A 15,666-nucleotide genomic window follows, 5' to 3' on the forward strand; every position below is an offset into this window, starting at 1 on the left:
CGGGCCTGACAGGAATTTCACAGTCTCTTGGTTTTTCTGCTCACTCGTGTGCAGTCATCAGTATCCATTCACATCTGGCTGCCAGGATGGGGGGTTAATTTTCTCTAAATGCTTCAGCAGTTTTGTTCTAGCCGAGGCAAACTCTGTGACTGCAAAGCTGATGAGTAAAATATTTCTACTTCACCCAGTTTAACTTTATACCAATCCCCTCAAGACATATTTTACACATACACACAGTCATGAACCCCCCACCGAAACTAGAAATTATTCCTAGTCTATTGGAAAGACATGCTGCTCGCTTTATTATTTGAACACAGTTTCAAGCAAAGGGGTTTCTTTCAATTCTGATAGATGCCATTGCTTTTTCTTCCTCCCTCCATTTCTCTTCTCTTCCTACAAAGCTTATCATTGCTTGGCAATGTGTTCCCCAGTGCATAGAAAAACTAAAGCAAATTAGCTCAGCCATCAACTGCTGAAGGAAAGACAATAACAGGAATGCTCTTTATGGCGTACCCTGTTAAAAACCTGTGCAGAGAACTCCATCCACATAAACAAAACAATACTTAAATGCAGTGATAAGAGGACACTTACATGAACCATAAAGTAACTGATCCTATTGGAGGAGAAATAACACAAACCATTTTTAGGTTAACACTTGAGGAAAGTGTTTGGTTGGAGCATTGAAGCATTTAACTATTTGCAGGTGATTCAAAAATAAACCAAACGCTAACATGAACTTACTATTTATGTCAACTACTTACAAATGCCTACATTCAGAATGTGTAAGGTATCTTAACAATGTGCGAGGTATCTGTGTGAGTACAATGTCTTATTACCATGGTGCTACATATGTTTGTATTATAACAGGCCAAAGCCTGTAAAGCATGGTTTGATGAGTCAGATAGACAGTAGAGAGCCTTAGCAGGAGCTTCCATTGGCTCCCTCTGCTGAATATCTAACATTTTACAGGCTCTTCAAACAACTGAGAACTTGTAACATGTTTGGAGGGAGTCATGTCATTCCTGTACACAGTATTGCTATGGGCTGTCAAACAATGTCTGCATTGATATGATCCCACCAGTGTGCTGTGTCCTTGGCAACTAGTCTTTCTTCTCTGTTAGCCAGCTAGCTACTATGACATTGTGTATTGAGAATGGCAACTGATAGAAATGAGATTGGCAGAGGGATATGAAAATCAGCAAATCAATCAAAAACCAACAATTCACTACATTACCTTAAATCTGTTTTGTATTTTTAATGAGAAAATTTGAGATTTTGGTTACGTAGGTAAAAACATGAATAAGTCTAGATGAGATTTTAAAAAACAACACTGAGAAACATTGTCTATTCTGTAATGATAGTCAATTTAAGTCAATTATAGGCATATTATCAAGCTTAATTTGGGTAGAGAACGTGATTGCTGGGACGGTGGTGCTATTCTAAACCTGTCTAGAGTTGAAACAAACAGAAATGGTTGAGGGAGGCTGAATCCAGAGTAAAAGAAAATCAGGCTTTGATCATGAGCGTGGAGAATCCTGTCCACAGGATTTTATTTCTGCATGCATTTCTCACTTGATAACATTCATGCAGTCAGATGAGGAATTGCTCAAGTAAAGGTATTAGTCATTTTGGGAAACAAATCATGTCTATTGCTTATTGCCAGTGCAGTGCCGGGCAGTGAATGTTTTATTTCCTGGTTAGGCTATAGAATATGGTTGTCATCTGCAATTCCTCTCAAGATCAAAGTTAAATTGCGTCCCGGACCATAAAGACCAAAACGATTCTGTAGTCTCACAACTATTCAATACCTTTGGGAGTATAAGTTGTTCTGTAGTTTCTCATTTAAGTCCTTTGGGAGTATTAGCATTGCAAGTGCATTCTCTTTTTCTATTCTTTACCTGTGCTTGCTATGGTTCTCTCTCCCATTGACCACCTAGTGAACAGAAGCTAATGTGTAACATAAACATAATGAAACATGTCACCTTGGAACACCTTGAAAGACAATTCATGCAAACGCATAAAGACTAAGGTGCATCAAAATAGCACCCTATTCCCTTTATAGTGCACTACTTTTGACTAAAGCTCTATGGGCCCTGGTGAAAAAGTAGTGCACTATAAAGGGAATAGGGTGCGATTTCGGATGCATCCTTATTCAGAGACCCATTCAAGACTGCATAGTGAACTTAGTCTTTATGCGTTTGCATGAATTCCATCCACCCATCGCCTCTCTCAACTCCCCCTTGGCAGAAATACTACTATATCACATCCATAATCCTCCTACACTAAAGTTATCGCATTAAAATCAGATTACTGCAGTAACCTCCTCATTGGTTGCCCAACTAAAACCATCCGAAAATAACTGACCATGCAAAGAAACATTCCAATCAACTGGCAAACTGAATATAATATGCAATCAACGGCCAGTTTATTAGGTATACCACCCCAATCACAAAAATTGATCGCTCCTACAGACAGTGAGTCATTTGACTTGCTATATAAAGCAGGCAGACAGGCATCGAGGCATTCAGTTACTGTTCGATTGAACATTAGAATGGGCAAAACAAGTGACCTAAGCGACTTTGAGCATGGTATGATCGTCGGTGCCAGGCACGCCGGATCCAGTCTCTCTTAAACAGCCATCCTCCTGGGCTTTTCACGTATGACATTGTCTAGGGCTGCGAAAACAGCTTGTTGATGAGAGAGGTCGAAGGAGAATGGCAAGAATCGTGCAAGCTAACAAACAGACAAATGAAGGCGCAGTACATCTGTGGTGTGCAATACAGCATCTTGGAATGCACAACTCGTCGATCCTTGTCACGGATGGGCTATTGCAGCAGATGACCACACCAGGTTCCACTCTTATCAGCTAAAAACAAGAGAAAGCTGCTCCAGTGGACATTGAGGAGTGGACAAACATTGCCTGGTACGACGAATCCCGGTTCCTGTTGCATCATGGACCCATCCTGCTTGGTGTCAAAGGTACAGGCTGGTGGCGGTGGTGTACCGCCATCCAGTTTGCAGTAACTGTGGGATGCTATCGCGTCAGCATGGATAAAACATCCCTGTGGACCGTTTCCGACTTGTAGAATCCATGACCCGAAGAATTCAGGCTGTTCTGGAGGCAAAAGGGGGGTCCGACACGGTACTAGATGAGTGTACCTAATAAACTGGCCAAGTGAGTGTAATTTCATATAATATCATATCATGATTTAAATGTATGATTCAATGGTCATAAAAAAATGCCTCTGCTTGGTTCCTTTCGTCAAACACACACACAGCCTCACGCTTGGCAATCATGAAGGCATTCTTAAGTTCTCTGTACTCATGGGCCAACTCAACCTTCTCTTTAAGGGCTACCTTTAGGCCAGCCTACAACACACACAGAGAAACACAAGTTCAGTTATACTTTTCTTAAACCAGGTTTCACATGTCTTGATAACAAGGTTTCCTGTCACATCAAGCAGTTGACAGGGCTTATGTGAATGGTCACAGAGAGTATTGAGGAGACATGGCAGGTTGCAGTTTTCTAAGTGAGTACAGTATGACTGAGGAGGTCCATCATGGTGGTTTGTTCCGTCAAGCCCTAGTGGAGGAGAGCTGCTACAGTTCTACCAAAGAACAACACATGCTGAAGCAGCAATTATACTGTACTTAATACTGTACACGTTGGATGTCAGATACTATATGAGTGATCAAAGATATGTATCACTGTCTCAGGCTGGTCCTACAGAAAGGAGAGATAAGCATTCTTATGATCCCATAGGCCTGGAAGTGAAGTCATAGATGTATGTATTTAGGAAATACTGTATACTCAGCATTATGACGAGCTTAAAATTGATTTCCAATAACATATTTTGTCATAGGTTGTTTAGGAGGTGGAACGTGTACATGTCTGTGAGACTGTATCTGTATGTGCTTGTAAGGGTATACTGGAGTACGTGTGAGTCTTACAAACTAGGGCACACAGGGACAAACACAGACAATTAAACTGGACACTATTCGGGGGAATCAAGCAAATAAATAACAATCTCTATCTTTCCTCTCCTCTCCGCTCCTCCCCCCGTGTATCCTGGTGCCTATCTCGACTGCACTGTACTATACTGTACCTGCAGAACGAAGGAACATAATGAAGTGTGTCTCTGCAGTAAAACACAACAGCAGCAGCACTTTAACCCAGCAGAAAGAGAGGGAGAGAGACGGGCCGTAAACATGACAAATGCCTGCTATTGATTTCAGGTTTAATTACAGCAGGCAAGGCATGCAGCACTACTGACAAAGCCCATCTGATGGGTGCTGTTGTCTGAAGTGTAAATTGAACAAATTACACTTCATTGCCCATAAGAAACTGATGGCGTCTGCGGTTTGTTTGCATTGTTTACTTTATCCACAGTGACTACGTCGAACGTCAGCTAACCGCTTGATTAAATTAACGAAGGAAGACACTGTGTTGATGGTGGAAACGCTTCGGAAATGTTTGGGTTTGGGGACTGGGGATGGCAGCCAGCTTACCTGCAGGACAACAAGACAAGCTGATTCCATTTCATTTCATTTAAACTGACTCAGTGTTACTCTTTATTAATGTGTCTACAGTATATACAGGCGACAGAGGTGAATTATGTTTGTTGATGCTGGGGAAACCCGATGAGCATGCCATCAAAAACACACACACACACACACACACACACACACACACACACACACACACACACACACACACACACACACACACACACACACACACACACACACACACACACACACCTCCTCTGAGCTGATATCCATGCTAATTGGCTGTACCTGACAGTTAACATCCCAACAGTCAACATCCATAGTGACCTCCAGGGCCTTCCAATGATATGAGGTCAGCATCTTTTTCCTGTGTAATTTCATATCTCAAATGTGTCCAGCCATTACAGTGTGTGCGCCGTTCTCTGAGTCACGCACGGCGGTTCCCAAATGCTTAGTGTGCTTATTATGTTATGCTAATGTGGATATTATGTGAGTGCTTTATATTGAACCTAATGATCAAAGTAACCCATTTCCTTATAACGTAACACTCTCTCTAACTCTTGATCTTTTCATTTGGTGAGAGGTGCTATAGGCCTATTGTTGTTTCCATTTTATTTTTTCAAGTGAAAAAGGCTAAAGCTCTTTTTGCATGACTGCCTTTTATCAGGCTAATGGGACTTGTATCTATAAGGAAGACTTCCTAATTCTTAAATTGTCTCACGCCAACAACTTCTTTAAAGTTGCTGCGCTCGCGGATGCATGGCGGCCTAAGCTCCATTGCCTTTTCTTGTTTTGAACTAATGCATTCTTGATCACCGTTTAATGAAACTCTATACCACATGGCGATTTCACATTAGATAAGCCATGTGAGACTTCCATCAGCCACGAGGCCCTGGCTGGGCTGATCATCCTATCCTGCATGCTGTAGATGAAATCCTTACAATATATAAGGCTTTAAAACAAAGCATTTAAATATCCAATAATGTACAAGACAGAAAATCTAGTATTTTTTTCCCACTCATATTCTTTTTGAGGTGAATACCAAAAAAAAATTAGAATGATGAAAAGGTGTTTTATCACTGTGCTGTTGTCACGCCCTGACCTGAGAGAGAGGGTTTGTTTCTCTATGTGGTTAGGTCAGGGTGTGGGGTGGGCATTCTATGTTTTATTTTCTATGTTTTGGCCGGGTATGGTTTCCAATCAGACACAGGTGTCTATCGTTGTCTCTGATTGGAAGCCATACTTAGGCAGCCTTTTTCCACCTGTGTTTGTTGGATCTTAATTTTATACTGCTCTTATTTAGCCTGCAAGACGTGGCGGTCGTTTGTATTTGTTTATTATTTTGTTTAAGTGTTCCGGTTTAAAATAAAGATGAACACTCACCACGCTGCACCTTGGTCTAATCCTTTGGACGATCGTTACAGCTGTCAATGGTGTGAGGTTGAAAACAATAGCCTTGTGTTGTAATGAATATGATGTTTTAACATACAGGTAACTAAATACGACAAATGTCTAACCAAGAAAGATTCACCAATACAGGAGAGACCTAAAACCTTTCATCAGTTATTTGTGACTCATTAAAAAAAAAAAATTAGATTGGCCTTGACTTGTAATTTTAATTGCTTAGGATGCTGTTGTTGTCTTCTCACAACGGATTGTGGTGAGTAATTCTACTGACGCTAATCCACAAATAACTACACAATAAGCTGAAGGCCCTTTCAGACATTCTCTTGTGTTTGTTACCAATATACAGTACCACTCTGAAAACAAATGCCAATGGGCATGTTTGAAAATGGAACATTGTTTGTTTCAAGCACTCAGCCTACCTGACGTTAAAACAAATGGCAAGTCAACATTTCAGGTGAATCTAAATTGTACATGGTCTCAAGAGATAAAATCCACAATTTCAGCTAAATGTTCTGTATTAGGAATAACAGTGATACTAAAGTCAAATACAGTGAGTACAACATAAACCAAACCACCTTGTATTCAACCAAATGACCCAGTGTTTTGTTACCTTGGTTTTTTCTGCTGTCTGGTTGCGAACAGAGTAGTATGAGTTTCCACTGTTGGCTCCATCCGTTGTTGACAGTTGGTGATATCACGTTCCAAGGTGTTCATGATCAACATAGCTGTTTGGTTTTGGAACTCCACGGCATCAAAGACGAACCTGGTAAATGTGAAATACAGGTGAACGGCAATCAATTGATTTGGAATAATGCCAAGCTGATTCCTGTGGTGATATCAATGATGGAAAAGCCAAGACTTCAAAGTTAATAGTGACGCTTCACGCTCTGAGCACAGCATGAATCAAACTAATACATTCAAGCTTTCCAGGGTCTCTGGTGCAACAGGCTTACAATGATAATAAATTCCAAATACTCTAGATAGGGTAGAAGGCCTATTATATTATATTGGCAGAACAGAGGGTGGTTGTGAAGAGAGGAGAGATTCTTACTGTAGTTCTTCAATGACATCTGGCATAGCGGCTGTGGTTTTCTCCATGTCAGACCCTGTTCTGTACTCTTTGGACTTAGCACAGAGGTCTGCGATGATTCTACTCAAGGCATGGTTAAACCCTTCGGTAACAGCTTGATGTAATTCCTATCAATGATAAATGAGATTGAAATGAATGAACCATGAGCCACAAAGAAAATTGGCAGCCTGATTTCAACATCAATAACTTTCAACAAGTCCCACCTTCTGATTCAAAATACATGACCTTCAATCTTGAAAACATGCCTGTCTATTAGATGTAATACATGATGTTATGGAATGTGTTGTGCTAATATCCATTACATTTATCACTATTTTGAAAATTAAACACAGTGGTAAGTGACTGTGCGTAAACCCTTGCTTTATTGTACATTAACTGTGTTTAGATGGGCAAGTTTTAGGTTCCATTCCTTTTACAGACAAACTGAAGTGTTGTTGTGTTCTGTTAGAATATCACTGAGTTGCTCCCTTAAACTTCACATTTTCTGAAACAGAGAAATTAATAAGCAATTGAATTTGAAATACTCAATATCTCTCACTAAAATAGAAATACAGTAAACTGAACATAAAACGTTAGATTACCTTCAGATTTATCATTGTAAATCTTTCTCAGTTTTTCCGTTTCAATTTCCAGTTGTTTTGTAGCTGATAACGCCTCCTCAAATTCCTTATGAAGTTCCCATCTGGCGTTTTCTGTGTTGGTTTGCTCCTGGTGTAATTCTGCTTCAATAGTTGTTATTTTATCCTGAAATACAGTTTAAAACTGAAGAAACTGTTCTACACAACGAATCATATCAGTCTCTTGTCACACTGTTTTTCTAACACACCTGAAAGTAAAAAGATACTCGACAGAACCAACTGTGAAACTCAAAACTGTAAAGAAAACAGAGAAGAGATTTACCTTCAGAATGGCCAGGGCTTTCAACTCGCTCGTCTTTCTTCAGATTCTCAGTCACTTTCTGAGGAGATACTGATGTGTTGCATCAGTAACACTAGTAAAGAAGCCCATTCTATCATTGTACATGGATCTAGTAGTGCATATCTGAACGTCTATCTTCAAGTGATCCTTTCACAAACCCAACTTGGTAGTGAGTCTCCATGCATGGATGAATCTCTAAATGTGCTTATTTCACTGACAACTAGTGCAGATTATGTGATCGACAATATCTAATGGTCATAGCGCATAGTCTAAACATTAGACGTGTCAATAAGGATATGCCACCTCTATATCTAGGATGAATTTACTACAGGTTAGAGAGCATGGATCTCTAGCTAAGTGCATGGCTCTTTTCACACATACTCTCATCCTCTGCTCCACCATGAAGGTCTTCTGCTCCAGCTCCTCCAAGTTGACCTTGGCGTGCAACATAGCCATCTGGGACAGCTCCTCCTTAGCCTCTGTCTCTGGTCCTCGTTCACACTGAACTTCTGCTGCATGTGCTTCCTGCTCCTCTGAAGCTGCTTCGCTGATGGACACACACAGAGACACACACTCGTACGCAGGTACACATACATACATGTATGTACGCACACACACACACATGTCAGAGGGACCCACCATCAGAGTAACACTGACCAAGTACTTGATACTGCAATGTATAATGGTGTTACGGATTCCTTTCCTTAGTGATTAGTATTAGATAAATATAAATATTGTGATATGAACGAAGTGATATACCTCTCATAGATATTTTTGCTGTAGTCCTCAATCTCCAGTTCATACTCTTTGTTTTCCTCATGAAGATTCAAGGTATCCTGATGTTTCTTTTACGGAACACCTCCTCGGTGTGAGAGACTGCCACTTCACCTGCAAGTCTCTGGAATATGCCCGGACACAACATTAGGAGGATATCGTATGCAATAAATTAAATATTGTGAAAAATATGATATGTCAACATAACTATGACATAACTTACAGTTGCATGGACTTCTTTCTGCAGCTCTGAAATCCCTTCCTTTAATTGTGAAAATGTTCTACCTTCTACCTCGATTCATATTTTCAACTCTACAATCTGTGACCAAAAAATAAATATACATTGTATTTGCAAAGAGTAAGGAACTTATGTGCATGGCCTTTACTGGTTCTAACAGCAGACCTACAGTATCAGCTTGCTGACAGTTCTTAGCAAACTATTGGAAAAAATGGTGTTTGACCAAATACAATGCTAATTCTCTGTAAACAAATTAACAACAGACTTTCAGCATGCTTATAAAGAAGGGCACTCAACATGTCCTGTACTGACACAAATGACTGATGATTGGTTGAAAGAAATTGATAATAAGAGGATTGTGGGAGTTGCACTGTTAGATTTCAGTGCAGCCATTGATATTATTGCCCATAATCTGTTCTTGAGAAAACTCGTGTTATGGCTTTTCAACCTCTGCCATATCATGGATTCAGTGCTATCCATCTAATATAACTCAGAGGGTTTTCTTTAATAGAAGCTTTTTCTTTTCGAGAAGCTTTTCTAGGGCTCCCGAGTGGCGCAGCGGTCTAAGGGACTGCATCTCAGTGCTAGAGGCATCACTACAGACACCTTGGTTCAAATCCAGGCTGTATCACAACTGGCTGTGATTGGGAGTCCCATAGGACGATGCACAATTGGCCCAGCCTCGTCTGGGTATGAATGGCGTAGGCTGCCACTGTAAATAAGAATTTGTTCTTAACTGACTTGCCTGGTTAATAAAAAAAATGTAATGTCAATCATGGAAAGTGTGGTGTCTCCTATCCAAAGGTAACTAGAGAAGGAAACACCAAACCTATTGGTGATAGTGACAGTTATTTTTCCTGTAGAGAGGAACATGAAAATATAACTGAGGAACAAGATGTTTCTGAGTCCGTTCCTGCTCCACGTAGAAGTCCTAAATCAGCTTGTAATAATGCAGTTTCACTCAGTCCCGAAGTGTTGCCTCAGGTTATAACCAGTCTGGGTACTGTGTTCTTCAGAGAAGCTGTAAGATAAATTAGAAACGTGTGCTAAGTCACTGAGGACGTTGACTTTGTAGCAGGGGAGAATGTAGCCAGGTGGTTAAAGCACATAGCTGTATTCCTTTATATCCACTAGATGGCATCAAATTTTATTTGTCACATCCGCCGAATACAACAGTGAACAGTGAAATGCTTACTTCCAAGCCCATAACCAACAATGCAGTTTTAAGAAAAATACCTAAAAAAAGAAATAAAAGTAACAAATAATTAAAGAGCAGGAGTAAAATAACAATAGCGAGGCTATATACAGAGGGTACCAGTACAGAGTCAATGTGCAGGGGAACCGGTTAGTCAAGGTAATTGAAGTAATATGTACATGTAGGTAGAGTTATTAAAGTGACTATGCATAGACAATAAACAGAGAGCAGCAGCAATGTAAAAGGGGGGGGGGGGGGACAATGCAAATAATCTGGGTAGCCATTTGATTAGATGTTCAGAAGTCTTATGGCTTTGGGGTAGAAGCTGTTTAGAAGCCTCTTGGACCTAAACTTGGCGCTCCGGTACCGCTTGCCATGCGGTAGCAGAGAGAACAGTCTATGACTTGGGTGGATGGAGTCTTTGACTATTTTTAGGGCCTTCCTTTGACACCGCCTGGTATAGAGGTCCTGGATGGCTTGGCCCCAGTGATGTACTGGCCCGTGCCAAATCTTTTCAGTCTCCTGAGTGGGAATAGGTTTTGTCGTGCCCTCTTCACGACTGTCTTGGTGTGCTTGGACCATATTTGTTTGTTGGTGATGTGGATATCAAGGAACTTGATGCTCTCCACCTGCTCTACTACAGCCCCGTCGATGAGAATGGGGGCGTGCTCGATCCTCCTTTTCCTGTAGTCCACAATCATCTCCTTTGTCTTGATCACATTGAGGGAGAGGTTGTTGTCCTGGCACCACACGGCCAGGTCTCTGACCTCCTCCCTATAGGCTGTCTCGTCGTTGTCGGTGATCAGGCCTACCACTGTTGTGTCATCGGCAAACTTAATGATGGTGTTGGAGTCATGCCTGGTCATGCAGTCATTAGTGAACAGGGAGTACAGGAGGGGACTGAGCATGCACCCCTGAGGGGCCCCCGTGTTGAGGATCAGCATGGCAGATTTGTTGTTACCTACCCTTACCACCTGGGGGCGGCCCATCAGGAAGTCCAGGATCCAGTTGCAGAGGAAGGTGGTTAGTCCCAGGGTCCTTAGCTTAGTGATGAGCTTGAGGGCACTATGGTGTTGAACGCTGAGCTGTAGTCAATGAATAGCATTCTCACATAGGTGTTCCTTTTGTCCAGGTGTGAAAGGGCAGTGTGGAGTGCAATAGAGATTGCATCATCTGTGGATCTGTTGGGGCGATATGCAAATTGGAGTGGGTCTAGGGTTTCTGGGATAATGGTGTTGATGTGAGCCATGACGAGCCTTTCAAAGGACTTCGTGGCTACAGACGTGAGTGCTACGGGTAGGTAGTCATTTAGGCAGGTTGCTTTAGTGTTCATGGGCACAGGGACTATGGTGGTCTGCTTGAAACATGTTACAGACTCAGACAGGGAGAGGTTGAATATGTCAGTGAAGACACTTGCCAGTTGGTCAGCGCATGCTCGGTGTACACATCCTGGTAATCAGTCTGGCCCTGCGGCCTTGTGAATGTTGACCTGTTTAAAGGTCTTACTCACATTAGCTACAGAGAGTGTGGTCACACAGTTGTTCGAAACAGCTGATGATCTCATGTATGTTTCAGTGTTACTTGCCTCAAAGCGAGCATAGAAGTAATTTAGCTCATCTGGTAGGCTCGTGTCACTGGGCAGCTCACGGCTGTGCTTCCCTTCGTACTCTGTAACAGCTTGCAAGCCCTGCCACATCCGACGAGCGTTGGAGCCAGTATAGTACGATTCGATCTTAGTTCTGTATTGACGCTTTTGTCACGTCCTGACCAGTTTAGGTATTATTTGTATTGTAGTTTGGTCAGGACGTGGCAGAGGGTATTTGTTTTGGTTGGTTCGGGGTGGTTGGTTGTGTTTAGGGTGTGTGATGTGTTGGGTATGTTCTAGGTTGTATTTTCTACGTTCTGTCTAGTTTAGTTTTTCTATGTTTAGGTTTGGGTGTGGACTCTCAATTGGAGGCAGGTGTTTCTATTTTCCTCTGATTGAGAGTCCTATATATAGGTATGTGTTTGGGGTTGTTAATTGTGGGTAGTTGTATTTCGCACTGCTAGTTGTCGTAGCCTGTGAAACTGTCGTCTGTCGTTCTCTTTGTTTATTGTTTTTTCCGTGTTCACATTTATTTAATAAATAATAATGATGAACATGCAACCCGCTGCGCCTTGGTCCTCTCTCTCCTACGACAGCCGTTACAGCTTTGCCTGGTTGATGGTTCGTCAGAGGGCATATCGGGAGTTCTTATAAGCTTCCGGGTTAGAGTCCCGCTCCTTGAAAGTGGCAGTGCTACCCTTTAGCTCAGTGTGGATGTTGCCTGTAATCCATGGCTTCTGGTTGGGGTACGTACGTACAGTCACTGTTGGGACGACATCATCGATGCATTTATTGATGAAGCCAGTGACTGATGTGGTGTACATACTCCTCAATGCCATGGGAAGAATCCTGGAACATATTCCTGTTCTAGCAAAACAGTCCTGTAGCTTAGCATCTGCTTCATCTGACTACTTTTTTATTGACCGAGTCACTGGTGCTTCCTGCTTTCATTTTTGCTTGTAACCAGGAATCAGGAATCAGGAGGATATAATTATGGTCAGATTTTCCAAATGGAGGGAGAGCTTTGTACACGCCTCTGTGTGTGGAGTAAAGGTGGTCTTGAGTTTTTTTCCCTCTGGTCGCACATTTAGTAGGCTAATAGAAATTAGGTAAAACGGAAGTTAAGTTTGCCTGCATTAAAGTCCCCGGCCACTAAGAGCGCTGCCTCTGGATGGCGTTTTCCTGTTTGCTTATGGCCATATACAGCTCATTGAGGGCAGTCTTAGTGCCATCATCGGTTTGTGGTGGTAAATATACAGCTATGAAGAATATAGATGAACACTCTCTCGGTGTCCGGAGTTTAGTATGAAGGAGCGGACCAAAGCGCAGCGTGTGTATCATTCCACATCTTTATTTAACTGTGAAACTATGCAAGACATACAATAAACAAAAACAACAAACCGTGACGAAGAGGTGCAACATACACTAACTCAAAATAATCTCCCACAAAACCTAGTGGTAAAAACAACAACTTAAATATGATCCCCAATTAGAGACAACGATAACCAGCTGCCTCTAATTGGGAATCATACAAAAAACCCAACATAGAAAAAAGAAACTAGAACCAACATAGAAATACATAAACTAGACAAAACCCCCAACATAGAAAAAAGAAACTAGAACCAACATAGAAATACATAAACTAGACAAAACCCCCAACATAGAAAAAAGAAACTAGAACCAACATAGAAATAAATAAACTAGACAAAACCCCCTGTCACGCCCTGACCTACTCTACCATAGAAAATAAAAGCTTTCTATGGTCAGGACGTGACACTTGGTAGATAGTGTGGTCTAAAGCTGATTATGAGATACTATACTATACCTCAGGCGAGCAAAACTTTGAGACTTCCTTAGATATCATGCACCAGCTGTTGTTTATAAATATACATAGACCGCTACCCCTTGTCTTACCAGAGGCTGCTGTTGTATCCTGCCGATACATAAATAATGTGTGCAAGCCATTATGGGATTGCGCCTGCGCAGTGTGTAAGAGTGAAAGCAAGCAATTACACTGAAGAGCTGTTGAAATCCATCGTGGGTCCAATCTTACTTTATTTTTTATCCTACTCTTGTACCGGAATATATCATATTTTGCATCATCTGCAGTGTATAAGAGTTTGTTTTGTAATATTTATGCCAGATGGTCATGTTAGCCTGTTAATACTTTCAGATTGACATGAGGATGTTAGCTTCTTGCTAGCTGAATACCAGTGCTCTCAGAACCACTTTGTGGAGTTGATAACATTATTTGAAGAGTGAGTAATTATCAGAATGACGTTCGATTTCATGTAAAGCTTCAGGGTGTTGTATTTTGTTTCATTTTTTAATTTTAATTTATATGGTGGCATACTTTTGTATACTGTATATAGTGTATATAATTTCCCCCAGTGCTGTATGGGTGAGATGAGGATCTACTGTTCCATGTGGGGTTTGGGTATCAAGTGGACAGTGTGTTTGTAAGTACTCATATTGTTTTATTACTAAATGTATTTTTGTTTTTCATGCAAGATGCCATTACCATTTATGCATTTCTCTTTGTACTTATTGTACTCAGATTGTTTTTATGCACTTTACCAACACATTTACTTCACTTGATTGTGATTTAGACTGAACTTTACTTTATGGTGAGCACCTTGCAGTGATTTCCATCCTACATTGTCCTATTTTAAATGTACGCTTTGACAGAATAAACGACCCCAAATGAGTTTGTGTCCTGTGCTAGGTTTACTTTCGCCGGCAACATTTATGCCACTGACTGACCTTTCTGGACGGCTGCTTCCACAGTGAAATAGTATTCATTTTTCTCCCAAAAGTTCACCTCCTCTTCTTCTCTGTTTGTAGAGCTTCCTCTGCATCCTGGCGATCAGCTTCTAGATGTTCAATCAGATACACCAACTTTACCAGGACATATGTGGTTTCCTTACACAGCGGAGACAAACAGTCCACCTTCTGTATGAATGAAGAAAGATGTTTGTACAGTATACGTATACCAGTAGGCTTATCTATTGAAAAATATTGGTCATTATCAGTTAAACTAAGCTAAACGAAAATACACTACAAGTGAACTCATTGTATAGAAAGCATCTGCAAACAACGGGCTGTACTGCATATGGACGATTCAGAATAATGTGCACGTTATAGATGCCATTACAATGGACATTTTTGTTACTAGAAATATTCCATTGTGTTCATGGACATCATGTGACACGAAGCTGTGTACTGTATCCCTCTCATTTGAGAAAAATAATTCACTTCTTTCGGTTCATGCACTTAGCCCAATGTCTTCAATGTATAACTCTGTAGACATAATTGAAGACTTGGATTCACTGGAATGAAATCTGAAAAAGATGGAACACATTTCTTCACATACCTGAAGAAATATGCGTATTAAAGGGATATTTCACGCAAATTACAAAATTACATATTGGTTTCCTTATCCTGTAAGCAGTATATGGACAGAGGGCTATCCATTTGTTGGCAGCATGTTTAAATCATCCATAAATGGGTTAGCTGACAACGTTACAAAAACGATGCACACACTTCAATGAGGCAGAAGTCTTTGTGATGTTGTGATTCTGGATGGCTAGGTAGCTAGCAACAATGACAAGAAACTGCCATATGGGGAATCATAGGTGGCTCGTTTCAGCTAGTTTTCTCTTGTTCTTCATACCATGTCTTGTTTTCAGGTGTTTTGACTGACGTCACGTCTATGCTAAAATGGCTAGAATTCACTAGCTCGCTAATCAACAACTGTAACCATGTATTTGAGAGACAACAATTGATCATTGTGCAAATGTATTTGTTTTCAATAAACATAGGAGATGAAATATAGTTTACATGTTGTCAACAATCTAAGCCAACCACATCTGTTTTGCCGCATAGTTGCGCACACGTAGGTTTTGTTGCTCAACAACTAACCCGTCTATAAGTGACTTGTTGAGCTTCAC

The sequence above is a fragment of the Salmo salar genome, chromosome ssa03 (genome assembly GCF_905237065.1).
Source record: "Salmo salar chromosome ssa03, Ssal_v3.1, whole genome shotgun sequence".
Lineage (NCBI taxonomy): Eukaryota > Metazoa > Chordata > Actinopteri > Salmoniformes > Salmonidae > Salmo > Salmo salar.